Source organism: Zingiber officinale, chromosome 9A (genome assembly GCF_018446385.1).
Source record: "Zingiber officinale cultivar Zhangliang chromosome 9A, Zo_v1.1, whole genome shotgun sequence".
Lineage (NCBI taxonomy): Eukaryota > Viridiplantae > Streptophyta > Magnoliopsida > Zingiberales > Zingiberaceae > Zingiber > Zingiber officinale.
This window is the reverse complement of record NC_056002.1, coordinates 58,871,330-58,898,334: the sequence shown is the minus strand read 5'-3', so window position 1 is coordinate 58,898,334 and position 27,005 is coordinate 58,871,330. Positions and strand designations below refer to the sequence as shown.

Genomic DNA, 27,005 nt, shown 5'->3' with positions numbered 1-27,005 from the left:
CCTGAATTCTCTACTTTCTGATTCTGCTAGCCCTTGCTTGATTTTCTGAATCTCAGGGTCCTGCTCCTGAGCTGACTGAATATCACCAAGCAAGGTAGACCCTAAGGTCATAGTAGAGAGTTGTCCAATGATGAGTTCGAGACCGAAATCTACGATCTCCTTCTGTAGGGGTGGTGACACGGCTGTAAGAGATAATAAGGTAGCACTGGATTTTCTGCTAAGTGCGTCTGCTACCTTATTGGCTTTCCCTGGGTGGTAGAGGATGTCTATGTCGTAGTCTTTGACCAGCTCAAGCCACCTGCGCTGTCGCATGTTCAGATCCTTCTGAGTGAAGAAATACTTCAGACTCTGATGATCTGTATACACTCTGCACTGAGCTCCGTATAAGTAATGTCTCCAAATCTTGAGAGCAAACACTACTGCTGCAAGCTCAAGGTCATGAGTAGGGTAGTTCTTCTCATAATCCTTGAGTTGTCTGGAGGCATAGGCGATCACCTTGCCGTTTTGCATCAGTACTGCCCCTAGTCCCAACTTAGAGGCATCACTGTAGATGTCCAAGCTGCTGGTGTCATCTGGTAGAGCCAAAATGGGAGCACTGGTCAATCTCCTTTTTAGCTCGCTGAAGCTGTTCTCACAGTCCTCTGTCCACTGAAATTTCCTGTTCTTCCTGGTAAGAGCTGTCAGTGGGGAGGCTATCCTGGAGAAGTCCTCTACAAATTTTCTGTAATATCCTGCTAATCCCAGAAAGCTCCTGATTTCGCTGGCGTTCTTAGGTCTCTTCCAGTTACTTACTGCTTCTATCTTGCTGGGATCTACCATAATACCATCCTTGGAGATGATGTGACCCAGGAAAGACACCTGATCTAGCCAAAATTCACATTTCGTGAATTTGGCGTAAAGCTGGTTCTGCTGAAGGATCTGCAATACTATTCTCAGGTGCTCTGCGTGTTCTTCCTGAGTTCCTGAGTAGATAAGAATGTCATCGATAAACACAATAACAAACTTATCTAAATACTCCCTGAATACTCTGTTCATGAGGTCCATGAATGTAGCCGGAGCATTGGTCACGCCAAAGGGCATGACTACGAACTCGTAGTGTCCGTATCTGGTCCTGAATGTCGTCTTAGGTATATCCCCTTCCTTGACTTTCACCTGATGATAACCCGATCTGAGATCTATCTTGGAGAACACTGCTGCTCCCTTCAGTTGGTCGAACAGGTCATCGATTCTAGGAAGAGGATACCTATTCTTGATCGTGACTTGATTCAGGGATCTGTAGTCTATGCACAGTCGCATGCTTCCATCCTTCTTCTTCACGAACAATACAGGCGCTCCCCATGGTGAGTGACTCGGGCGTATGAAATCCTTGTCGAGCAGCTCCTTTAGTTGCTCATGAAGTTCCTTCAGTTCTGCTGGAGCCATGCGATAAGGCGCTTTGGAGATAGGATTTGTACCGGGAATGAGCTCTATCTCAAAGTCAATCTCCCTGTCTGGTGCTAAGCCTGGTAATTCTTCAGGGAAGACTGCTGGGTAGTCACACACAACTCGGACCTCTGCTAGCTGTCGGTCCTTGTCCTGACCGGTGTTGACCACGTGTGCTAAGAACCCTGTACATCCTGAATCCATCAACCTCTGTGCCTTCATGGCTGAGAGAAACTTCTTGGCTTTTCTCTTTGGTTCCCCGCTGTATTCAAATTGCTCTGCTTCTTCAGGTTGGAAGATGACTTTCTGTTTACAGCACTCTATGGTAGCACCGTATTTGATCAGAAAATCCATCCCAAGGATAATGTCATAGTCGGTCATCTCTAGCACTATCAGATCGCAAAAGAGCTCTCTGTCTGCTATAGTGACCGGCACTGCTCTGAGCCAGTGCGTGGATGCCATGATCTCTCCCGAAGGTAGTGCCGTTAAGAACTGACCACTGAGTACCTCTGGGGGTATTTGTAATTTTTAGGAGAACATCCTGGCTATGTATGAATGGGTTGCCCCAATATCAAATAGAACAGTAGCACTATACTGTAAAATGCTAATCTGACCTGTGACAACGGTCGAGGCATTGGCTACGTCCTCTCTGGTGAGTGAGTAGATCCTCGCGTTTGTCGTAGCTAGAGGGGCTTCTAATCTGCCCTGGCTGATGTGTGGACCTTCTAGAGCGGCCTGCATCTGGTATAGCTGAGCCGGCTGGCCTGCGTACTGAATCTGCTGCGGCTGAGGAAGACTGGTCTTGTTCGGGCACTACTTGGCCATGTGCCCTTCTTGTCCACATTCAAAGCATCCTCGTGTGCCCTTGCGACAAATCCCTGGGTGGAATTTCCCACAAGTAGCACACTTTGGATGACTGGGTCGCTTGCTAGATGGTCCTCCTTTTGGGTCACTCCCTGATTTGCGCTTGCTGTTGGAGTTCCCCTTCCAGTTGGAGCTGTGGCCTTGCTGTTTCTGAGTGTGAGAGTTTCCTTGGCCCTTGGACTCTAAAGCGACTTGCTTCTTCTGCTTTATGTTGTTCTGGTAATGCTTTGTGGTCAGGGCACTGCTCACTAACTCCTCGGTGGTTTGTGGCTTATGTATGCCACTAGCCACGTTCATTGCTATCTCTGGCCTCAGCATCTTGAGCATCAACCGGATTCGTTCCTTCTCTGTGCTGACTAGCTCTGGGCATAAACGAGCCAACCTGTTGAATTTCTTCACGGCTTCCTCCACTGAAAGGTTGCCCTGGCGAAATTCGACGAACTCGTCGTAACGGCGGTCTGTGACCCGCATGTGAAAGAACTCCTCGAAGAATTCTTTCTCGAAATCCACCCATGACATCTGATTCACTGGGCGCTTCGCTCTGACTCTCTCCCACCACATACTGGCATCCCCTGTTAGGCAGAAGGAAGCACATTTCACCTTCTCCTACTCCGGCCAGTCCAGAAGCTCCATTATCCTCTCCAGTGTTTTGAACCATGCTTGAGCATCCCATGGTTCGCTAGTGCCTGAGAAATTCTCGGGCTTAACTCTCTGCCACTGGATCAGGTAGGCTTCCTTTCTTGGCTCAGCTGCTGGGACTATGGGTGCTGGTACTGGTGCTGTTGGCTGAACTGGTGGAAGCTCTATAAATGCTGGGGTTGCTAAGTTTGGCTCCGGGGTAACGGTAGGAGTATGCTACTGGTTAGCCTTTAAGGTGGCTATTTCCTGTTGCTGTTCAGCTAGCTACTGCTGTAACTGAGCCACCAGTGCTGTAAGATCTGGAGGAGGCACTGAACTGCCTGCCTCATGCTGGGGCTCAGTAGCTGGTGCCCGCTTAGCTGGGCGTCCTCGTGCCATTTCTAATGACATAGAGAACATACATAACTAAGGCATTCATAGTTTCACAACTACTGATATCATGTTTAAAATTATCACATACTAACAAGCAGTAGGCATATAAACATGAACTGTAACTAGAAAGCAGAACAATAAAGAGAGTAGAGGTATTCTTACTTGGAAGCTGTAGGCACGATGCTGATGTGTGTGTAGGAAGTAAGGAACACTGCTCTGATACCACTCTGTAACGACCCAACTCCTGGGTACTAATTTGTGAGCCGGATCGCTACATTAACTACTGAAACTATACTGTGCGGAAAGCTGGGCTAATTAAAATTTTGCTAACTAATTACTGTACCCGTGCTAGGAAAGACAATCTATGCCTCTCGGATATTCTACTAACTGTAATCAGACATTTCAATCGACCCGTGGGTCGATTGGGCTATCGAAATGATCCAAAGATCATTCCAGCTTACTACTGGCACGGAAGAAGGGTTCTGGAACGGTCGGCTGACCGATCCACAAAGCTCAACTTCTGTTCAGGGCTGGATCGTTCCATCGACCGATCCCCAAACTATACTGCGACTCTGTACGCTACTGGATCGGTCGGCAGACCGATCCAGGAGTGGCTGGATCGGTCGGCAGACCGATCCAGGTATGCCTGGATCGGTCGGCTGACCGATCCAGGAACCTGTAGAATCCTGGGTTCGCTACTGTCCCGTGCTGGATCGGTCGGCAGACCGATCCAGGAATGGCTGGATCGGTCGGCTGACCGATCCAGGCACCTGGAAATCTCTTCGAGGCTACTGTATCTCGCTGGATCGGTCGGCTGACCGATCCAGTGGAACAGCTCAGACTCTGATCGGTCTGGAGACCGATCAGTGTCTGATTTCACTCGAGAATTCTGATTTCAGCACTTTGGCGTGCCAAAATTCCACATAACACCTAACTAATGCATCATAAACTATTCTAACAACATGTAATAACATTCTAGCATGAAAGTACTAATGTTCTAAGCATGTTAAGCTAAACAAGACATAGTTACTCAGCTAGAACAATTAGTAACAAGTCTAAAAGTAAAACTAGACATATTAAGTGCTAAAACTGAAACAAAAGTGTTTAGATCCCAAGGATCTTTCTTCCAGACCCCTTGCACACACACATCATCGTAGCATCGCCCTCCAGCCTCCACTAGTCCACTTTCCTTTTACCTGTATCTGCAGTATAAGGAAAATAGTATCTGTAAGCTTAAAGCTTAGTAAGAAACCAGCTACCCCACAAAAACATGCATACGATGCGATTATGATTTTGAAATCATGCTATTCGAAAACATACTGAACATACTAGCATGACATGGCATACAATCATATAAACATGGCATACTGAATTAATCATGGCATAGCAACCAAATAAACACTAAACTGAATATAAGCTAAACTAACTGGAGCTAAATCTGTAACTGGAAACAAACTCAACTAGCATAACTGATTTTGAGTTTTGAAATCTAATACATAATAGGTGAAAATACTAAACATGTTGTTTGGGCCCGGCAACTGTACTTGCTGTGCGCGCATCCCTCACTAGACCCGGGTTTGCAAGTCCCGAATTTAGTAGGGTCTACTAGGTTATCTAAACCTAGCGACTAGGTTATCTGAACCTACTAGGTTATCTGAACCTAGGGACGATTGTGGGAGTCCAACCCAATGGATATCTGATCCAGTACAGTGCCACTGAAAATAAAATACTGATATCTATAGCTAACTGATATAACATGCTGTTTCTAGGTTATCTGAACCTAGAGCTAGGTTGTCTGAACCTAGAGGCGACTGTGGGAGCCCACCCATTGGACCGTAGTCCCATATAGCTGAAATAACTTGATTTACTGGTTTAAACGCTTCTAATGCATTTAACTGTACTATTAAAATGCCTAAGTTACATTTTTACTGATCTAGTTATTTTGTCGAACACTTAGTGTGCCCCAACTCTCCTCTTTATTAGGGAGATCACCTTTAGGCACCCGACAACGTCTACAACCCCAACTGAAGAGGGTAACCGTGTCCGGCCCATCTAAAGGTGCTCAACTAAATCCCTAAATCCGAGAGGAGGGTTAAAACACCCTATATGTCAACAAAATCTGCATATTACTAATCTAATGCATAGAAAATCCAAACGGAGCTATTATACTGCAGGTGAGGGGTTTCTTACCTCCTGATCGTAATTTCTTACGATTCTATTCGCTAGAGTTCCGGAAAACTGCTCCCCTCGACGACTCGCTTACGTCCTCGCGTTCCTCTCGCGGAGAAGAACCGACTTCGTGCTGGTGTTGCCGCCGGAAAGTGCACACACGGTCCTAGGAAGGAAACCCTAGGTGTTCCCTTGCTTTGGTTTGCTGCGCCGAGAAAAGGAAACGGGAGAGGGAGAGAAAGGTTGCCGTGAGGATAAGTGCTTAACCCCTTTCTTAAACAAAACCCAACTTAAGTTTATATTTATATTAAGTGGTTTAATGAACCCAACTCAAATATAAATATATTTGATTCTCCTTTCTCTCAGCACAGCCCTGCTGGGTCAACTGGTTATTGGCCTTGTCCACTAAACCATAGGTCTCGGGTTCGATTCCCGCCTAGGCCGTTTTACGCTTATATTTATTTTTGCTACTTCCGCTACTCGGAAAATTCCGGAAAAATATCTAAAAATTCCAGAAAAATCGTAGATAAATTCTAATGCAAGTTTGAGAATTTTCGGGCGTTACAAGCGATCGGGCAGAAGGAAACCAAGGAGAGATCGACGGTAATACCTCAACACTAGTGCACGGGAGGAAGAAAACCAAACTAGGGTTCGGCGTTGCTCACTTCTCGTCTTGGGCAGGTGGTCGATTGGTTCTTGGGCGGCGTCACGAGATTGAAAGGAAGACAAGGAGACGACGTCAGTGGCTTAGGGCCCAGCTACTATGGACCCAATATAGGGCACGATGGGGGCACGTCGGAGAGACCTGGTGGTCAATGCTGCTCCGTTCAATGGTGGTGGACTGCGGAGAGGATAGGGCAGCACCCGGGAGGAACAGTGGAGATCGAGAGGAGAAGTGCCCGACTTCCCTTTGCCCACTCCATTTGTCCACGGGAGGGAGAAGAAGCGGCGGCGCGTGGCGGCACGTCGGTTGGGGAAGCCGATCGGGTTGGGGGAGATGGCATCGCGAAGAGGAAGAGAGGAGAAGAGGGATCGACGTTGGGTGAGGGCTAGGGCACGCGGTGGGGAAAAGAAGAAAAGAAAAGGAAAACTAAATTTTTCCTCGTTTAAATGGAGTAGCCTACACAGGCTTTCCCGTGACCCAATATTTATCCCCGTAACCTACACCATACGACTTCCGAAAAATTCCCATAAAATTTCTAAAAATTATGGAAAATTCCGTTAAGGTATTTCATCCATTTTCGATATTTTACAAAATGACTCCTTCTCAAAAACTTTCCAGATATGAAGAAGGCCCTATTCTGGATGGCCAAGATCATCTAAGCGGAGCCAGAGTGGAAGACCCCGACCCAAGAGAGTAGAGCCAGAGCTAAAACTCGGACCAAATAAGTTAACATAAGGTTAACTTTGGTCCGGGCGCTCGGAACCCTTCTGGGTGCCTGGAGCAGGTTTTTATCCAGAACGCGGCGTGGCATGTTCCGTTGCGATGGGGATAAAAGTCTATCCCCCCAGACGCCTAGAACCCTTCCAGGCACCTCGACCAGGACTATAAATACATCTCTAGTCCCAGAAGCTTAGATAGAACACTTGTAATCATTTCTCTTTCGTTTAGCTTTCTAATCTAGTGTGTTGATTATTGTAAAGAGGCTTCTCTGCCTGAAGAAGAGTTTAGTGTGCTCTCAACTTCGTTAGATTAAGAACCTCCCTGGTGTAACCAAGTAAATCCCATTGTACCTCTTCCTTTCTTTAATTAGTCTCTTATTTTTTATGAAAGTGTTATATTTATTAAAACTGTAAAAGTTTGAGAAAAGTATTTTTGTGTTTTTGTTGTATAAGCTATTCACCCCCCTCTAGCTGGTCGCCAAAGGGACCAATAAGTAGTATCAGAGACCAACAGCTTCAGGAGAACTAACCGTCGAACGAAGCACACGAGATGGCCAGACCGAGTATTTACCCACCAAAGTTCGAGGCGGAATTCGCGAGCTGGAAGAAAATGATGGAGGTATTCTTTAAAACAGATTTCGATTTACTTCTAATAATGAAATTTAGTTTTGTAGCACTTGAGGATAAAGAAGAATACCAATGGATGAAGAAGAAGCAGGCCGACTTCGTGGTAAATGGCATAGCAAAGTTCCATCTGCTAACTGTCTTACCGCCACAAGAAGTCAATCGGATCGGAGCCTATGAGTTAGCAAAGGAGCTTTGGGAGAAATTCCTGGAACTACACGATAGAACCTCAGAGGCGAAACTCACAAGAAGGAATTTGCTCAGGAACCAGATCAGCAACATCAAATTAGAAGAAGGAGAAACTATTGGAGATTTTCACTCAAGAATAAAGGAACTCATCACCAGACTCACAAATCTCGGAGAAAAGGGTAAGCAACAGAGATTCTCTAAGGTACGCGCTTAATGCATTTCCTAGGACTATTGGATGAGCATCCTTAGTAGATGTTTATTGTTTATCTAAGGATTTAGAATCAAGTACTTTAGAAGAATTATTTTCAATATTTGAAGTCCATGAAACAAGATGTGCAAATCTGAAGAAGGAGCCAAAGTACAACATTGCTTTAAAGGAAAAAATGGATGAACGAGATTCTGAATCTTCTCTCGATGAAGACAAAATGGCACTGATGGTAAGAAAATTAAAAAAGTTATTTAAAACTAATAAATTTAATCAAGTACAGGGTACAAGAAGAAAAAGAAAAGCAAGATGCTACCACATCAATGAAGAAGGACATGTAAAAGACAACTACCCAAAATTGAAGGGCAAGGACAAGGATAAGGATAAGAACACAAAGCTAGCCCAGACCAAGTATAATCTAAAAGTGATATGGGATGAAACGTCGTTTGAATCGAAAATAAAAGCCCTTGTCGGACTTGCACTAGTGGCAAGTCACCAAGAAGACGAAGATAAAGCAAGCTCGTCTGAAATGAGCATCGAGAGCATCGATGAAGGGGGAGCGACATCAGAAGAAAGAAGCACTTCAGAGGGAGCTTCAGATTATAGGATCGACAAGGTAAGTCAGATATAGTCTCTTCCTCCTGACAATTTATTTCAGTTTATAAAAATATTATCAACAAATTGTTGTAAGTTAGAAAAAGAAAATAAGGAATTAAAATTAACCTTAGCTAGTTCTTGTTGATTAGAAGACTTTGACAAAGTAAAAATAGAAAATGACAAGTTGAAAATAGAAATAGAATATTTGAAAATTTGTGCATGCTCAAATAATCAAAAAATTAGGAGATATAATAGTTTAAGTTGGTATTTTAAATACCATAAGGGCTAAATTAGGAAAATATCATAGAAATATATTCCTAAAAAAATTTTTAATTAATCCTGTAGGAAGGAACCTATTTTGGGTTCCAAAATCATATTTAGATTAATTATTTTTTTTAGCTTTCAGACAAAAAGTTAAATATTTAATTTCTTTAAAAGAATTTATCTAGAAAGTAGTTGTTGCTCCAATATCCAAGAAGCCCTAGTGCCCTGGAAACTAATTATTGAAATAAGTATTTAATTGACTAACTGTTAAACAATTAGTTGTTATAAAAAAGCTTTCAAATGTTTATCAAAAATTTTGTTAGATATTATTTAAAAGTTAATTTTTCTGAGAACTTTATCACTTAACTGTAAGAAAATTTTCAAATGTTAAAATTTTTTAGAAAATTTTTTTAATGATAATTTCAACTTTATATGAAATATTTTTCTACCTTAAATATGTTTAAAAAAATTCAAAGCTTAAACTTTAATATTTTTTTTAATTGTCCCTTAGACTTTTTATTGTTGTTAAGTAAAATTTTTTTAAATACCTTATTTTTAATGAGATCAAAAGGGGGAGTAGTAAAGATTAAGTCTAGGGAGAGGGTAGTAAAATTTTTAATTTTTGTTAATTTTTGTACTTGCAAAAAATCTTATTTTATAACTGTTATTTTTTTTTTATGGTTTTACCCTAACTTAACTTGGGGTTTGTTTATCAAAAAGGGGGAGATTGTAAGTACCCTGTGGTAGTTTTGATATGATCAACTAATTAAAGTTAGGTTCTATTGGTATTTAACCCCTGTGTTTAAGTTTGCAGGAACTTAGGAGCACAGGAAGTCGAGCGAAAGACGCGGCTAGCTAAAATGACGGCAAGGGAGAGAGCTGACGGGTTCGGTGCGTTCGAGGAACAAGGTGTTATAGAAGAGTACGCTGGCAGACGAGAAGGAGGCGCGCGACGTGTCTGAGGGACGAGAAGCCAAAGCGGAAGAATGCTTGAAGGCCGGAAGTTGGGTTCGGGTGAGTCCTATTCTGGATGGCCGAGATCACCCAAGCGGAACTAGAGCCGGAGCCAAAGATCCAGACCCAAGAGAGTGAAGCTAGAGCTAGAATCCAGATTAAACAAGTTAACATAAGGTTAACTTTGGTCCGGGGGTCTGGAGCAGGTTTTTACCCGAAATGTGACGTGCCATATTCTGTTGCGATGGGGATAAAAGTTTATCCCCTCAAGTGCCTAGAACCCTTCCAGGAACCCCGACCAGAGCTATAAATACAGCCCTAGTCGCAGAAGGTTAGATATAACACTTGTAATCATTTCTCTTTCATTTAGCTTTCTGATCTAGTACGTTAATTGCTGTAAAGAAGCTTCTCTTCCTGAAAGAGAGCTTAGTGTGCTTACCACTTCCTTGGATTAATAACTTCCCTGGTTGTAACCAAGTAAATCTTGTTGTGCCTCTTCTTCTCTTTAATTAGTCTCTTATTTGTTATGAAGTGTTAGATTTATTAAAGCTGTAAAAGTTCGAGAAAGGTATTTTTGTGTTTTTGTTGTGCAAGTTATTCACACCCCTCTAGCCGGTCGCCAAAGGGACCAACACTATAGAACGATTCTTTTTTGCATGTTTAATCAATTGGTGAGTTATATCAATTGATTTTCAACTTCTAAAAGATTCTGGAGCTTCTATTCGTGAGAGAACAAGCTGCCTAATTGATTGCCCAATCGATTCCCGCACTTTCTGTTCTTTCGCGAAAAAGGCCCCAATCGATTGGTGAAGCACGAATCGATTACCTCAATCAATTCAGAACTTTTCTGTTCGCGAAAGACACACTGTCCAATCTATTACCCTAATCGATTGGTATTGTCATAATCACTTGTCTAATCATTTTTGACACCTTCTATGCTTTCGCAAAAATGCTCTCAATCGATTACCCTAATCGATTGTTTTAGGCCAATCAATTGTCGTAATTGATTATCCAACCCTATGTAATGTCTGAAACTACTTATTTAATTAAGGATATTTATTAGATTAAATTTAAATTTAATTAGAATTTAGATTTATTTAATTAAGGAGATTTATTAGGTTAATTATAATTCAATTAGATTTTGAATTTATTTAAATAAAGGTATTTATAGGATTGAATTAGAATTTAATTAGATTTCAAATTTCTTTAATTAAAGATATTTATGGGATTAATTGTAAGTAATTAGAATTCATATTTAATTACGAATTTATTAATTATATTACGAAGATAATAAAATACAAATATGTGTAAAATTGATAAAGATTTATAAATTTTATTATAGGTTGTTCATCTAAACAATATAGAAGTAAAATATATATGGTGTACACAAAATTAAATAAAATATTAATAACTTATCACTATACTAATATAAACATACGGATTATATATGTGGATATATATGAAATTATATAACCATGGATATAAGTTTCTATTTAGACTTAGTATTAAATTTTATAAAAATAATATAAATGACTTAGCATTTATAAATCTATAACTTATGAATTTAATATATGTGGATATATATGGAATTATATAACTATGAATATAGGTTTCTATTTAAACTTAGTATTAAGTTTTGTAAAAATAATATAAATGACTTAGCATTTATAAATATATAACTTACAAATTGTATATATATAGATATATATGTAATTATATAACCATGGATATAGGTTTATATTATTAAGTTCTATAAAAATAATATATGTGTCTTAGCATTTATAAAATCTAACTAGTATGTAAATAAAGTTATAAGAATTTATATATCAACTTATATGCCTGAACATACATAATATATAAAATGTATATGTTGTAGATATTAACTAAGAACTACAATATATCATATACAAATTATATATGTATATATGAAATTTATATAATTATGGATATGGATAAAGGATAGTGATAAAAACTTAGGATGAAGTTTTATATAAAATTTATAAGAATTAGAAATTGAGATCAAGTCCTAAGTTCCCTCTCTTATTTAAATCTTACCTTCAAAAGCCTCCCTTTGGATGTTGCCACTGGCCCTAAGAATCCCTCTCCCTTTGTTTCTCCACCAGTGCTAGAGTTTCAAGGGAAGATAAGGAGTTAATAGTTAAGTACTTAAGGCATGTTCCTTAACTTGTAATGCTCTAGTTAGTTTCTATAGTCTTATAAATTTCGGGTACCATAGATTGATGTGTGATGCTCTAGTTTAAGTTCCCATCTTAAGTTTTAAAGGTTTGTAATAATGAGGATTTCATATTCATGAGGGGAAGTTCCCTCACTAATTTGTTAAGGATTGTTCATTATGTTTTCCTTTACAAAATCTACATGTTTCCTACTTTGTTCAATGCACTAGTTAGTTTCTATAATTTCGTGGAATTCGGATCCCTTTAGTTTTGATGTTCTTGTCTATTTTGGGAGGATGATACCATGATTTAGGTTCTTTCCCTATGCTCCAAATGATTTGTATAGATGGTAAGTTCTGGATTTTATAGCTTCTCCCTATGTTCCTTTTGGTTTTGAAATGATGACACTATGGTTTAGTTTCCTTTCTCATCTCTACTTGAAAAATAACAAGCTTTGATGCTCTAGTGGTGCTTGGGATTGGTGTAAGTTTCATATCCTTTAAGAGGGAGTTTAAATTCTATTTTTAGGAGTTAGTTATATGGATGTTGTACCCCATAATGTTACATGCTTCTAATTGTTTTCCCTTGGAAGATAGAAGACCCTTTTTATGCTCAATTTGAATTATAAAGCTTGGGTGTTTCAGATTTATAGAAGGAGTTTAACCACTATTTTTAGGAGCTATTTATTTGGATGATGTACAAAAATTTGCCCCATGTTTTGCTATTGGTTTACCCTTAGAAGTTAAGGATCTTTTCATGCTCACATGGATTTGTAGGCCTAGTAAGTTGCGGATTCTATAGGTTTGGTTTTAATCACTATTTTTAGGAGTTTATTCATCATGATGTTACCCTATAGTTGCTTCATGTTCTTCTATTTGTTTTCCATTAGAAACTAGAGATCTTTACATGCTCAAATTATGTTATATATCTTGCAAGCTTTGGATATGATAGGAGTAGTTTTAAATTCTGTTTTTAAGGGTTTAATCACCATGAGATTACTCTACAATGGTTTCATGTTCTTCTATTTGTTTTCCATTAGAAACTAGAGAACAATGCATGTTCAAATTATGTTATAGATCTTGCAAGCTTCGGATATGATAGGAGTAGTTTTAAATTTTGTTTTTAAGGGTTTAATCACCATGAGATTGCTCTACAATGGTTTCATGTTCTTCTACTTATTTTCCATTAGAAACTAGAGAACAATGCATGCTCAAATTATGTTATAGACCTTACAAGTTTCGAATATGATATGAGTAGTTTTAAATCCTGTTTTAGCGTTTGTTCATCATGATTGCTCTACCATTGTTTCATGTTTTTTCTCATATCATGTTTTATTTTAGTTCCTCACATTTATGTATGTTTAGGTACCCTAAATGAGTTTTGATTTTTGGTTTGTAAGTATATGTTAAGAAAATGATACCATGTTAGCTCCTATAAATTTTTAAGTTTCAAATTTTATAGATCCTTATGCTCTTTATTGGTTTAAGAAGGTGATACCATGTTATCTTCTATAAACCTGTAGGTTTCAGATTTTTTATAGGTCCTTATGCCCTTAGTTTTAGTAGATGATACCATGTTAGTACCCACCATTTGCAAGGTTCGAATTTCACAAATTCCTATGCTCTTCTGCTCATTTAGTGGATGATATCATGTTAGCTCCTAGAACTTCTATGTTTTGGAATTTGCTTAGTATCCTTGTGCTTACCCTTGCTTCACATCATGATGGTTTAGTAAGCTATAGTTATGATATGAATTTGCATAGATTTACGATTATTCCATGTCTAAGTTTCTATGTTGGCTAATGTTATATTGATATACAAGTCTATGTTTAAGCTTATGTTATGAAATTGCACTCAAGTTTATGTTCATATTCTTCGTATGTATGATTATTATACCTTAAAGTGATAATGATAATGATAATGATAATGATTTAATAAGGATACCGTGAGGGAAAAGGCCCCAGAGGGACCCTGTTTACGGGACAAGGTCCCAGAGGGAGCCCAATATCGGGTAGGTTATCTGTAACAAAGTGATAATGATAACGACAAAGATTGAATGAGGATACAGTGAGGGGAAAGGCCCCAGAGGACCCTGTTTATGGGATAAGGCCCTAGAGGGAGCCTAATATCGAGTAGGTTGACTATAACAAAGTGATAATGATAATGATAAAGATTGAATGAGAATATCATGAGGGAAAAAGCCCTAGAGAGACCCTGTTTACGGGACAAGACCCTAGAGGTAGCCCAATATTGGGTAAGTTGACTATGAAAAAATGATTATGATAATGATCTATGATAATACTATGAGGGAGAAGGCCCCAGAGGGACCTCGTTTATGGGCCAAGATCCTAGAGGGAGCCTAACACCAGATTTTCATAGGCCACGGCTCAGCAACAAAAGGGTTGCTGGAGACCCCACCAACTATAGGCCAAGACACACTAACAGAAAAGTGGTTGTTGATGTCCCGCCGCCTGGTACCATGATTTTATTGCTGAGATTGATCAATCGACCATATAATGATAGCTAGTCAATTTCAATGATCCTTACCTTAAAAAGATTTTATGATAAATTATGCTTATGTTATACTTATATACATGCTCATGATTATGTCTATTCATATGTTTATATTTATGCTTATGTACATGCTCATGATTATATCTGTTCGTATGCTTTATGTTATTGCTTATATACATGCTCATGATTATGTTTATTCGTATGTTTATGTTTATGCTTATGTTATATTTATGCGTATGCTTATGATTATGTTTATTCTTATGCTTTTGTTTATGCTTATGTTATACTTATATACATGCTCATGATTATGTTTGTTCGTATGCTTATGTTTATGCTTATGTTATGCTTATATGCATGCTCATGATTATGTCTATTCGTATGCTTATGTTATGCTGATGTACATGCTCATGATTATGTTTGTTCATATGTTTATGTTTATGCTTACATTATGCTAATGTACATGCTCATGATTATGTCTGTTCGTATGCTTATATTTATGCCCTCATGTTTATGTAGATGCCTATGCGTACGTTCGTGGTATGTTGGTAGGAAGATCCCTAGTTACCTAAAACATGGTTTCCTTTAGTACACTGGATTATAGGCGCTAACTGTTGCATGACACAATTTTGAATATGTTGAGTCTCTCAACTCATAGATTTTAACCTTTCTTTTTCAGACAATGGAACAAATGAGACAGGAGACATTGACCAGTGAGCCAGCTCGGAACAATGACAATATAATCCAAAGATCTTCCAGTTTAATTTCCGCATTTAGCTATGTTATTTTTCGAACCATATATGTAATTTTATTTGAACTAAGAAACTGCTATAGAAGTATGAGCAAGTGACATCTACAATTACATTTATGAATTGGAAAAAAAATAAAGGAAAAACCAGGGACATTACACCCTAACACCTAGAATCTGAGTTTAGGATTCCTTTACCTAACATTCGGTTATCCATGACCTATTGGGACTTTTTATTGCCTAACATCCAATCAACTTTGACTTGTTAGGGCTTCTTTACAAAGTGTTCGGTTAACTTTTGATCCACTTGGAACTTCCATCTCGTGCGAACCTCCCATTGGACTTTCAATCACTAAGTGTTCGGTCAACCTTTGACCCACTTGAATTTTCTCACCAAGTATCCGATCTTCCTTGACTTGCTTGGATTTTCCTCTTACTAACTTTTCCGTTGGACTTTCCTTTCCTAACCTCCAGTTAGGACTAGTCAATCGATAGACTTTTCACCCTTGCCTAACCTCTAGTTAGGATTTTCCTTATTTAATCTCCATTTAGGACTAATCAATTGATAGACTTCTCACCCTTGCCTAATCTCGAGTTAGGACTTCTCTTGCCTAACCTCCAATTAGAACTAGTCACTCGATAGATTTCTCACCCTTTCCTAACCTCTAGTTAGGACTTTCCTTTTCTAACCTCCAATTAGGACTAGTCACTTGGTAAACTTCTCACCCTTGCCTAAACTCTAGTTAGGACTGCTTCTCCTTCCCTAACTTCAGTTAGGACTTTCCTTTATCTAATCTCTAATTAGGACTTTCCGTTGTCTAATCTTCAGTTAGGGATTTCCCTTGCCTACCCTCAGTTAGAATTTTCTACTGCCTAACCTCCAGTAGGGTTGCCCCTTGCCTAACATCAGTTTGAAATTTCCTTTATCAAACCTCCAATTAAAATTTTTTCAATGAAGTATCTAATCCTCTTTTGACCTACTTGATTTCTCTTTCACACATTGTTAAACATCAAAACTTAAGCTCGGATCAATCCGAACTTAGTTAAATTGATCAACCTTGACTATAGGATAATTGCACCAACAAATAGAGGGCCCCACGAGTATAACCGAGTTGGTACTTGGATGGTCGATTATCGTATAAGAGTAGAGATCAAATCCCCGAAGAATAATCCCTTGGGCAATAAAATCTCTTCTACTTAGAGAAGTCATTTGGTCAACGTGATTTACTCTCTTCATCTTGCCATGGGGCCAACGATGAGGGGCATTTGGGGTGAGCGAGTCACCTTTTGCCACGTCTATGGCAAAAGAGGGTGTTAGTGAATAGCACAATAAAACAAATTCAAAAACTATAGTTATAAGCACAATGAAATTATAGATGTAGTAAGTAAATGAAACCATAAGAAAGTGACATCGGACATAATAATGACAATTTTATAGGCTAGTTCTAACAGAGAAATTTCTAAGGAAGACATAAGAAATCGTCAAATGCAGAGAATTTGTTTTTAGATTTAACCAAATAATGTTAGCTCAAAGCAAAGAAAATCCCCTCAGATCAATTAAACAAAGTTTAATTGGTCTAAAAAATTTAATGATGTAAAAGACGAAAATAACCTTAATAAAAGGATACAAATTATTCGGAGCATTCGAAAATGTTTTAAATACTATTTTTTAAGTCTAAAATTAAGTTATTATGAGTTACATCCAATAATAAATATAAATTTCTGAATAAGTTTTAATTTAATATATTAAAAAAATTTATAATTCAATCCAAATCAGAAACTATATTCTCTTAAAGTTCGAAACCCCATGTATTAGAAAGAGTACCCGACAATTTACATAGTTTGGAATCTTCATTCTCCACCGCCTACGCACTTTTAATGACTCACTAATTTTTTTTCTTCAAAGAAACCTAGGAAAAGAAATCTTCTTTACAAAAGCTTTTACAATGATATGAAAATATTAAATGCTATAAAAGAATTTGCAAACGATAGAGCTTGCCAAAAAAATAAAAGCAAGACAATAATTAAATAAAATAATTGAAAAATAAGAGAACTTAAACTTAGTGGAATTGATGTATCAGTGATTGTTATTCGAGCTTCCCTCACCTCCACTTTTATAGTCCTCTAATCTTGTGCTAATTATTCAATCGAATCTTGATTTATCATGATTTCTCGTTTACCAAGAGGTATCACTTTCAAGTTTTCTATGTCTGCCAACTCTTGTCGGACCTTCATATTTATCAATATTTGTTAGACTTCTCTTTTATCAAATGTTCGATGACTCGTTTGATCTTCATCCAATTATCAACACATGTTGAACTCTTTTTTTTTTATCAAATATTTAGTCGACCTTTATCTTCTTAGAGTTCATTCATTGTACATATATATTATTAACTTACACTTACACACTTGACACACATTACAATATGAATCTAACTTTAAATCTTTGGCAAATATCAAAATCATATTGGGGGCATGATTACATTAACACATTTTGATGGATCGTTAGATGCAGTTAGAGTGGATGAATAGATGCTCGCTTTTGACTTTAAGTTCTGAAGAGCGTTGAAATTTCGTTCTGTTTAAATTTTCCTATACAAAAATTATACAAATATAGAACTTTTCCTAACAACCCGTATGTTCGATCAGACATGTGTTTGATCAATCAATCAAGTTCTTGACGAATCAAAGCACACCTTGATCGAAGTACAAGATCGCTCGCCTCTTGTGTTAGTATTCAAAATCGATACAAAGAAAAATCGACTAATTACACAGTGGAATTAAAGAATTAGTTGTACCTTTTGTTGAAACATGAGTTTCGCTAGAGGGGGTGAATAGCGATTTAAAAATTATCGAGATACGTACGCAGCGGAAAAATAGACAAGCCAAAGCAAACATAATGATTTACTTGGTTCGGAGCCTTTGGCGACTCCTACTCCAAGGCCCGCACGCAAGAGTACTTTCGATGGACAATCACTAATAATTCGAGAGTTTATTACAAACTAAGTACAAGAATTAATTAGCGGTGAAACCCCGACAATAAGAAAAGAAAGACAAAACAAACTAGCACTTTTGTCAGAGAGCTTTCGCAGTGTCGCAGGAGCACAGAAGAGTAGTTCTTTCATTGTTGTTGTGACTCCAGCCTCTACCCTCCTAATATAGGAGGTTCAGGGTGCCTGGATCTTTTCGGTAGCCCTGAATATGACGTAGCCAAGCCAACCAGGGATCTCCACGTGGCGAGGTGACATTTGTGGATAAATCTTGCCTCCAGGCGCCCGGATCCCTTCCGGGCGCTCGGACCCATGTTTTCCAGTAGCTTCCTACCTGCACGAAAATGTTAGTTCGAGGTAATATATATCCTGCAAAACAGAGTGTTAGCATAATCTATGATTAAATAAAATATTAATTAGATTCCGTCTCCTCGAGACAAGAATCTAGTCACGATCTCGACTTAGGTGTCCGAAATGGATCTAAGTTGGATCGACGCCTAATATTCGCTTCCCGGGAACGCATCCTCACAGTCACTCTCCTCCAGTGACTTACCTGTACTTATCTGCCAGACGTCCGGTCAACCCTTCGACTCGTCTAGACTTCGTGTTAGGTACCTGGTCAGCCCGTCGACCTAGCTGAGCTTCCCTGCAACACTGAGTTAACACAGTATTAACAGATATCAAGTATAACCTAGAGTTACCTCCTAGGATTGCCTAGATTCACTCACTAGAACTTCCATTGTCTGGCTTCACTCACAAGGACTTCCTCCACCTAGCTTCACTCATTAGAGCCTGGCTTCACTCACCAGGACTTCTTCCACCTACCTTCACTCACTAGGGTCTGACTTTACTCACCAGGACTCTCATCACCTAACTTCACTTACTAGTGCCCGACTTCACTCACCGGGACTTCCACCACCTACCTTCACTCACTAGGGCCCAACTTCACTCACCGGGACTTCCACCACCTAGCTTCACTCACTAGGGCCCGGCTTCAGTCACTGGGACTTCCACTTTACCTAACCTTAAGTTAGGATTTACCTTTGCTAGTCATCTAGACTTAACTAGACTTCTCTCTCCCAAACATCAAGTCATGTTTGGGTCAACGCTTGGTTATATTGTCAAACATCGAAACCCTAGAGGTCGATTACACTAACAATCTCTCCCTTTTTGATGTTTGATAATTTTCTTAAGTTAGGTTTGGGTCTTTTAAGGGTTAATTCTCAAGATTTGAGAAATTTTAAAAATTAGTTGAGAGAGGTTAGGAATGTTTTAACTTTTCTAACTTAAGATTTTTCTAACTTAAGATATCATTCTCCTCTTTTGGCACACGTCAAAAGAATATGAACTTAATGTTAGTTTCTATTAGGTTTTGCACCAACAATGTGTGAGAAGAAAAAAAAACTCTCCAAAGTGTTTATAAAACATCTTTCAAGGAAAACTCAGGTAAAGAGAATTTTTTGAATTAAGACTCCTTTTTTTTCTAACTTTTAAACAAATTTTCTAAGTGACAAAAGTGAGTTCTCGCAATTAATAACTTTTGAAAGTTTAAGTATATATATTTTTTTAATGTATTTTCACAAAAAAAAATTGTAAAGTAAAGAGAGATTTTGTAAAAGATTATGAAAATAATTTTTCAAGCTTAGTTTCAAAGATTTTCAAAAGTAATTTTTTAAAGATTCCTTTTGGTCTTTCAATCAGGGCTCCCCCTTAACCTAACACATTCTTAAGACTTCTTGTTAACTATAAGGAAAACTTCCTATGTGTATAGGGGATTGGTCTAAATTAAAAGAACACAAAGCTTGAAGGTGAGTTTTCAAAATATATATATATTAAAAAAGAATCATTGTGCACCAAAACTTTTTAAAAATACCTTGTCAACTTAAGTTTTAAAATATTTACTAAATAACAAAATAATTTTTCTAAGTAACAAAATCATTGTACTCTCTTTAAAAGAACCAGCAAAATTCTATAGGTTACAGGATTGTGTAATTTTGTAAGACCAAAGCATTAGGTTGTGGTTCTAATGTTTGATGAACTTGCAACTTGCTGATAGGGAACTTTGGTCGACGGAAGAGAAATTGCTGTGAAGAGGCTGTTCTTCAACAATAAGCACCGCGTTGCAGATTTCTACAATGAAGTCAACATAATTAACAGCGTGGAGCATAAGAACCTTGTTAGGGTGTTGGGTTGCAGTTGCTCGGGACCTGAAAGCCTTCTCGTTTATGAGTTCCTTGTTGGCACAGAATCGATGAATAGCAAAGGATGCAGGAAAAGGAAAAAAAAAAACCACACGTAGCACTAAAAAAAACACAGTAGCAAGGGGAGAAAAACTGCACAGGTGGAAAGCAATGCACAAATAACTAAGAAATAGAAACTGGAGAAACTTTAATTCTAAGATCTGATTTGTTTCACAGTTTCGACCCCTTTAAATACAACTCAAGTGATAAGATTTAACCATAAGAATAGGATGACTCATCCCACTAAAATAGGAAAGATTAATATCAAATAAAAATTAAATAAATCATGAACGAGAATAAAACGTGGCCATGCTGTCCGAATTATTTTCCTACATTTACTCCCCCTAATTCTGACATGGCTCTAAATCACGAACGCCGAGTAGTTGTCGCATGACAGCTAACTTCACTCCTGGCAGTGCTTTAGTCAATACATCAGCTCGCTGTTCTCCAGTATTAATGAACTCAACCACAATCTGTCCATTCTCAACACATTCTCTGATAAAATGAAATCTTGTATCTATATGCTTGCTTCGACCATGGAATACTGGATTCTTCATGAGTGCTATAGCAGATTTGTTGTCAACAAACAACGTTACCGGTTTTGGCTCTTCACCGGTTAATTCACTGACAAGGCTTCTTAACCACAAAGCTTGACAAGCTGCAGTTGTGGCTGCCATGAATTCTGCCTCACAAGATGAAAGCGTCACTGTCTTCTGCTTCTGTGAGTTCCAGGACACCAGACTTTCATTAAAATAGAAAGCCATTCCACTTGTGCTTTTCCTCCCGTCGAGATCGCCGGCTAAATCGCTGTCCGAGTAGCCGAATATATTAATTTCCTGGGGTCCCTTTGTGTAAGCAAGTCCAAAATAGATTGTACCTTTCAAATACCTGAGGATCTGTTTGACCACCTTATGATGCATGCTTGTAGGCTTTTCCATGTATCTGCTCGTCATGCCGACAGAATATGATAGGTCTGGCCGTGTGTGTAACAGATATCTTAGACAGCCAATGACGCGCCTGTACTCCGTGGCATCAATTGGAGTCCCTTCCAGGTCTTTATGCAGTTGTGTCTTGGGTTCCATCGGCTGCTTTGTGGCATTACAGTCTGCCATCTGGAATTGAGATAGAATTTTCTTAGCATAGGCTGATTGTCTAAGTAAAATTCGGCTCTTCTGTTGTTCCACTTCAATTCCTAAGTAGTAGGAGAGAAGACCCAAATCACTCATCTCAAATTCTGTCATCATTTGTTGTTTGAACTTGTTTATTCCTTCTGTGCTCCTTCCTGTCACGATGAGATCGTCAACATACACTCCAACAAGTATACTAGCTTCTCTTTTACCTCTTGTATATACTGCATGTTCTTGATTGCATTTTTTGAAGCCGAGCTCTTTCAGACTCCTGTTCAGCCGCATGTTCCAAGCTCGTGGAGCCTGCCGCAGTCCATAGAGGGCCTTGGATAACCTGTACACCTTGTGTTTCTGATTTTGTATTTCAAATCCTTCTGGTTGAGTGACATATATTTCTTCTTCCAGCTCTCCGTTCAGAAATGCCGACTTCACGTCTAGATGGTGTACCTCCCAGCCTTGATTTGCTGCAAGTGCAAGAATGACTCGAATAGTATCAAGTCTAGCGACAGGTGCAAATACCTCTTCAAAGTCGATGCCTTGTTTTTGCACATAGCCTTTAGCAACTAATCTTGCTTTATGCTTGACCACTTTTCCAGCTGAATCTTTCTTCAGTTTGAACACCCATTTTAGGCCGATAGGTTTGTGGCCTAATGGGAGCTCAGTTAGGGTCCAGGTCTTGTTCATCTCAATAGTCTTCAGTTCTTCCTCCATTGCTTCGTACCAGCAAGCCTCGGATGCAGCTTCTTGGTAACAGGTCGGCTCTTTTGACATCATCAGCATTACCTCATTCTCCTCTTCATCAATACCAATTATTTCCTCAGTGTTGGCATAGATATCGGCAATGGACCTATAACGGACTGGCCCTTCATGAGACTCGGGTGAGGTAGTTGCTTGGGTGCTCGATGATGGTGTAGACGGACTTGATGCTCTTGTTGAAGATGGGGTAGATAGACTTGATGATGGTGTGACATCTTCCGCCGCTGCCTCAATGTCTGCAGTAACAATCACCTCGTCGGTGTTGAATGCATTCACCACCACAAACTCAGGTAAGTCTTCTTTATCAGCACCTGCGTTCCATGTCCATTCACTATTTTCTTGAAATATTACATCTCTACTTACTTGTAGCTTGTTATGCCTTGGATCAAATAGACGATGAGCTTTGCAGCCTTCTTCGACTCCTAAGTATACCATAGGTGAGCTTCTGTCGTCAAGTTTCTTAAGGTGAGGGGTTGTATTTTTTGCATAGGCAATACAACCAAACACCTTCAAGTGGGCAAGATGTGGCTTTCTCCCCATCCAAGCTTCAAATGGAGTACGTTCTCCTAGCGCTTTAGTTGGGAGACGGTTTAGCAGATAGACAGCATGCCTAACCGCCTCTCCCCAGAACCTTGCCGGCATATGTGTACCCTTGAGGAGAGATCTTGCCATAGCCATCACTGTGCGGTTACGACGCTCCACAACGCCATTCTGTTGGGGTGTGTAGGGAGCCGAAAGGTGCCTCTCAATTCCTTCATTTTCACAGAATCGAGTGAACTCCGTGGATAGAAACTCACCGCCACGGTCTGTCCGAAGTGTCTTGATCTTGTACTCAGTCGTGTTCTCCGTCACGGACTTGAACTTCTTGAATGCTTGGAATGCATCTTTCTTTGCTGTCAAGACAAATACCCACATCCACCTTGTGCAATCATCAACAATCAAAAAGAAATACTTGTTACCGGCAAGTGTACTTGGTGAAATTGGCCCGCAGATATCAGCATGGAGAAGTTCCAAAGGCTTCGTCGCTCTAAAGTTTGCTTGGTGCGGGAATGACGATCTTGCATGTTTGGAGATCACACACACCTCGCAAAGCTTGTTCGTCTGGGGCAATAGTGGCACACCAACCGCCAATTTCTTCTCCCCCAACAGCTTCAAGTCATGAAAGTTTACATGTCCGAGCCTTGCATGCCATAACCAGGTGGGGTCTTCTAGGCTTGCTTGGAGGCAGACTTGCTTGAATGTCTTCAAGGTTATCTTGTACAAGCGATTTTGCGTTCGCTTTACCAGCATCAAGAGCTTCCTGCTCCTATCAATCACCTTCATGGTATCTCCTTCCATGTGCACCTCGTTCCCAGCTTCTGTCAACTGACCAAGGCTTATGATATTACTACAAAGTTTCGGAATGTAGTATACCTCGTGGAGGGTCTTCTGATCGCCGTTCTTGCATTCGAACACAGCCGTCCCCTTGCCCATGATCTCAATGGTTGATCCATCGCCAAACCTCACCCTCCCGGTGATAGTTTCATCTAGTTCTTGAAACTTCTCGCGATGTCCAGTCATGTGATTGCTGGCACCATTGTCAAGGTACCAAACGTCTTTGTCTTCACCTTTCTTGACGCCCCGGTACACCTCCGGTAGCAACCTCTCTTCACTGAGCAGAATGGTATCCTGCCGCTGAGATTCTTCGTGGAACATGGTCATCATTAGTGCTGGCTCTTCATCGGTGGCGCAAGTGAGGTGAGCCTCATCTCCACGACGCTTGCTGTAGCATTCAGACGCATAATGCCCCATTTTCTCACAATTGAAGCATTTTATGTGTCTCTTGTCATGAGTGCCACTGTTGTTGCCGCTCGTGCCTCCTGCACTATCTTGGCGCTGTGTACCACGACCACGACCGCGCCCTCGGCCCCGCCCACGCCCACGCCCTTTTCCACGATTAGAGCTGTTGGACCCACGTTCCTTGCCTCCTGACGAAGTGTCCACGCTACTCCCCTTTTGTCGCATTTGCCATTCGGCATGAGTAAGTAGGAGCTCTCCTTCAGTGCCGTTGGTGTTGCTGCGTAATCGAAGCGTTCGTTCCTCGTACGCCTTCAATCGCCCTATAGCCTCCTCAAATGGTATAGACTCAAGGTCGTAGAACTGCTCAATGCCGGCAACAATAGGGAAGAATTTATCAGGAACAGAATCGAGCAATTTTTTTACCAACGAGGAATCTTCAAGTGTGGCTCCAAGGGTGGAGAATTTGCTGCTTAGGGCGCTGAGTTTGCCAGCAAACTCATCAATCGTTTCGGCCTCTTTCATCCGGAGAGCGTCAAACTCGCTCTTCAATGTTTGTACACGTGCCTTCTTCACCCGATCACTACCAAGGTACCTCGTCTTGAGGCTGTCCCAGACTTCCTTCGCCGTCTTCTTTGTTGCGATCTGGAGAAGGATGTCTTCGGGGACACACTGCAGGATGTATGCACGTGCCTTTTTGTCCTTCTTTGCATCCACCTGGGCTCCTTCCGCTGGCTCCACCGCCTCCCAGACTCCCTGGGCATCAAGGATCGCCTCTGTCTTTATTGCCCACACAGTATAATTGTGAGGACTTAGCATCGGATAGGGAAATGGCACTCCGCCGTTCTCCTTTACTGGGATGCTCGACATTTTATAGAATTGTAGATTCTTGGATGTCTTATACTACCAACGCTCTGATACCAAGTGTTGGCACAGAATCGATGAATAGCAAAGGATGCAGGAAAAGGAAAAAAAAAAACCACACGTAGCACTAAAAAAAACACAGTAGCAAGGGGAGAAAAACTGCACAGGTGGAAAGCAATGCACAAATAACTAAGAAATAGAAACTGGAGAAACTTTAATTCTAAGATCTGATTTGTTTCACAGTTTCGACCCCTTTAAATACAACTCAAGTGATAAGATTTAACCATAAGAATAGGATGACTCATCCCACTAAAATAGGAAAGATTAATATCAAATAAAAATTAAATAAATCATGAACGAGAATAAAACGTGGCCATGCTGTCCGAATTATTTTCCTACATTCCTCCCAAACAAGAGTGTCGACGGTTTCTTATTTGGTATAAGATCAATTCGATATATTGAAGGTTATTGTACTAAATCATTTCTATGTAGTAAAGGGTTTGTATTTTATATAACTTCAACAGATCCTGAGAGGGGTAAGGAATTAAATTGGCATAGAAGGTTGGGCATCATTACCGGCACGGCTGAAGGTCTTTCTTATCTGGATCAGAACTCAAAGATTAAAATAATCCATAGGGATATCAAAGCAAGCAACATCCTACTAGACATAAAATTTCTACCAAAAATTGCTGATTTTGGACTAGCAAGAACATTCCAAGATGACAAGAGCCATATAAGCACTGCAGTAGCAGGAACACTGTGAGTAACCTTCTCTATTTTAACTATTCAGATTCCAAAAGTTCAGACGAGCAAAATAACTCATTGAGATTGTATTTGCCGATTTATTTACATGTTGATAAGAATTTGCATCTTTTGACAGGGGTTACATGGCTCCAGAATACTTAGCCCGTGGACAACTGACAGAGAAGGCTGATGTCTTCAGTTTTGGAGTGCTTATGATTGAGATAGTGACCGGAGCAAAGTTTATGAATGTTTTTCCGAGTCATCAGAGAGTCTCCTTACACAAGCTGCTGCTCATACTTGAGGAACAAATGACGCTCAAATGAACATCATTTGTGCTAGTATATGTTCGGTGTATGTACTAAATATTTGGTCTTTTCGTTGCTTATCGAGTAGGCATGGAAGCATTTTCAATCAGGAACAATTGATGGATGATCGATCCAAATATTCTTCTCGACGATTATCAAGATGTTGACACAGTGAAATAGGAAATAATGCAGGTGTTCCATGTGGGACTTCTATGGACCCAAGAGAGTCCTTCACTTAGGCCATCAGTAGCATTTGCTTTGCTGATGTTGTGCACTGACAGAGAACTTCCTGCACCCACCAAGCCACCTTTCACCGACGAGACCACTATGGAGCTCGACGAGACCAAAGATGTAGAACGCCATCCATCTCCTTACTCCATTGCTAGTGTTTCATTCTATCCACGGTGTCTAAGTGACTCTACTCGAATGAAACACTAAAACATGGGCGATGAGATGACAGAATATAGGTGTGCTTGGGAATATGTTTGATGGCAAGAAATGCTGGACTGATACTTTAAGATTGATGTCTTTGTTGAAGTAATTATGTTATTAGTTTTCTAACATGTATTTCAAAAACTTATCAATCAACAAACTTGTGGTTTCTTCAAGTTTCCCAAATGTGTGTACTGGAGGTTAGACACAGGTTTATCTGTATTTTTTTAATATATTTGAATTATCTAATCAGCTCTTTTAACAGTGCACTACTTGAACATTCTGAAAGGTAACTAAGAGGGTCTAAGAACATATATATATATATAGCAAGAAGTTGCTTCATTGATTTATGCGACCGATTAACAGACATAGACTTTAATCCCAACCAAAAGCTACATCAATTAGAAGTTATTATTAATGATAGTTGATTGGCTCAGTTCATTTGCCACCCTTGTCACCATGATGGAGACCATGGAAGTAGCCTTGGGGGTTCTTCTCAAAGGCTTCCCTTGATATGAAGCCTTCTGCTCCAGGAGCTTTCATCACTTCATCGCCTCCGGTTGGTTTAATCACGGACGTCGAAGAGGCAGAGGCTTTAGTGCCTTGGTCCTTTAAACCTCCAGGACTATTGCCATCTCTTGCACCACCTTCTTCAGC

The 27,005-nt window shown here is 39.8% G+C and overlaps 1 long non-coding RNA gene and 1 pseudogene across 1 annotated transcript; both read left to right on the top strand.

Annotated features, from left to right (window-relative positions):
- The first annotated feature begins 7,399 nt into the window (after positions 1 to 7,399).
- On the top strand, positions 7,400 to 26,354 carry LOC122019225 (annotated as a pseudogene).
- Positions 21,668 to 22,205, top strand: LOC122018831. Its single transcript, XR_006121919.1, has 3 exons — positions 21,668 to 21,807; positions 21,877 to 21,980; positions 22,068 to 22,205. It is a non-coding gene; the product is annotated as an uncharacterized LOC122018831 (long non-coding RNA).
- Positions 26,355 to 27,005: the final 651 nt, after the last annotated feature.